Source organism: Peromyscus californicus, unplaced genomic scaffold (assembly GCF_007827085.1).
Source record: "Peromyscus californicus insignis strain IS unplaced genomic scaffold, ASM782708v3 Scaffold_12__1_contigs__length_115047231, whole genome shotgun sequence".
Lineage (NCBI taxonomy): Eukaryota > Metazoa > Chordata > Mammalia > Rodentia > Cricetidae > Peromyscus > Peromyscus californicus.
The window spans coordinates 78,850,631-78,853,259 of record NW_026294413.1 but is presented as its reverse complement, the minus strand read 5'-3'; positions in this window follow the sequence as shown (position 1 = coordinate 78,853,259).

Sequence of the window (2,629 nt, the reverse complement as noted above, 5' to 3'; positions counted from 1 at the left end):
AAAAGCATTAATAAAGAACAATCTTTGCTAGAAGACATATTCACCAACATAATGATGGGGAAGGACGGGCTAGATCCTCAACCATAGAGGAAAGACCAAATCTTACTACTTAGCAGGCGGCTTATTTCTATTACACATTGACGATGAAGGGGCCTGGGGTGCAAGATGCCAACCGTGATTTCATTTTAGTAATGATTCTTCTCCTCCCAAAACTCTACCGGGGGGAGCATGTCTGTTTCCTGCTTTATCACTAGAACTGCTGAAGGGGGAGTGAACTAGGTAAGCATACAGAATCTGGGATAATGCAGGGGAAGCTGATGTCCCAGAAAGTGGGAAAGGTTTTATGTTCCACCGGGAATTATTTGAATCAGTCTACTTGGAAAACTGAACTGTTTCTCCAGACATTTAAGAAATGCGACAACCAGCCACCTGACAGCAGCTGCAGATGTTGGAGACAAAGAATCAAGGAATCCAGAGCTGCTCCTCCGCAAGTTCAAGTGCCGCAAAGGGCACGTTTGATCTCGTTCTCTTTCCTGTTTTCATTGGAAGTTTAAAGGAGTAGCTCAAGTCCCCCTTTGTGCTTCCACGTAAGGGGACGGGTCATGGAAGGAGTCCTCTCCTGTGAATGTGCCGTAACCTTCTCAGGCCCGAATCAGGGTGTGTGGGCACTTCCTGCTCCAGCACAAGCAGTGTTTGGTGAGGTGGGTCCAGAGGCCTGGGGCTCTGGGTTAGGCTGGGGTAGTGAAGGGAAGTGGCTGGTGCCTGGGTTTGTGTAATTTTGAATTTCTGCCAGGCTTGCTTGATAGTCCCTGGATTTTTTCCTTGAATAGTTACATGGTTTGTCTTGGAGCTTGTAAATATTTAATAACTGGTTCTTCAAACAAAAGAGTCCCGATTTATAATGTTTTACTGATTTCTGTAGTACAAACACAGTCAGTTCTCAGTATCTGTGAATTCCACCTCCCCACATTTAACCAATTACAGATCAAAAACACCTGAAAAAGTAACTGTACTAAAGGTGTACAGAGAGACATATTTATTGTCATTATCTGTTTTTATATCTTATTTATTCCTTGAATGTTTGATATAATATACAGTGATCATATTCATCCCTTTCCCAACTCCTCCCAGATCCTCCCCCATCTCCCTAACTACCCGATCTCATGTTCTCTATCAAAACACACACACACACACACACACACACACACACACACACACACACACACACAAACAAAACAACAAACAGACAAACAAGAAACAACACCCACATGAAGTCCAATTGTGTTGGCCAATTACTCCTGAGCATGGGAGCTGCCCAGGCGTGTGGTTGGTATACCTGGTGTCCCTCCATTGTGACTCTCCTCTCCCAGCAGCTAGCAATTGTAAAGAACTCCTTGACTAGGAGTGGGACTTCATGCCTACCTCCCCTTCCCCATACTGGTATTTTGTCTGGCTTGAGCCTTTGCAGGTCATGTGCATGCTGACACAGTCTCTGTGAGTTCATACGCACATCTGCCTTGTTGCTTCCAGAAAACACTGCCTCTCTGAAGTCATCCACCACCTTTGGCTCTTACAATCTTACTGCCTCCCTCTTCCATAGATGCCTGAGCTCTAAAGAGAGGGCTATGATACAAATATCCCATTTAGGAATGAGCACTCTGAAGTCCCTTGCTCTCTGTACACTGACCAGGGGTGAGTCTCTTGTTAGTTACCATCTATTGCAAGAAGCATCTCTGATGAGGATGAGCAATGTACAGATGGGACAGATGGGTTACTAGGAGTCATTTTATTACTGTGTCTGTCTAGCAGAATAATAGTGGTAGGTTCTTCCCTAGGGTCCATGGCACTATCAGTGAGGTCAAGAACCTGACACTGCATAGGCCATGGGCCCTAGAGATGACTAGAAAAATGAACAGGAAGTATATGTAAACTATATGTAAACACTATGCCATTTTATGTAAGGGACTTGAGCATCTACAGAGTTTGGTGTTTATGGTGTGTGTGTGTGTGTGTGTGTGTGTGTGTGTGTGTGTGTGTGTGCCTGTTCCAGCACACACACATGCTCAGAAATCAGTCCCCCATGAATACTGAAGGACAATGGACTCAACTCTTTTCATGCCTAACTTTGAGCCGCCACCCTGGGGTGACCTGATGCATACCTCCTGCACCCTATACACCACAGAGACTCCTGAGGGGTTGACTTCCAAGGTTTTTGTTTGTTTGTTTGTTTTTGTTTTGATTTACTTTACAATGTTGTGAAAACACCACTATTCAATAGAAACCAAACTTCAGTTTTGATCTTTTTCTGGGCTGGGGTAATTATTTATGCTAGTAATTCTCCTGATGCTGGGTAGCAACAGTGACTCCCAGTCAGCCGGACAGTCCCAGAGGGAATGATGCACCATTGCTAAACTGTTGTGTTCTGCAGGGTAGGTGTAAGGAATGTATTTTCATCCTACTGTGGGCTTACCAGGACAACCCCATCCAAAGTCCAGGACATGTGACTTTGTTACTCTCGCTCTGTAGGGCCCAGCCAGGGGCTGGTTGGATCCCAGCTGCCCTGTTCAGCCCTGTAGGAAGCGCTCTCTGTGGAGAGGCTCAGCTCCATTCTCTGCTGCTGTGTTAACCT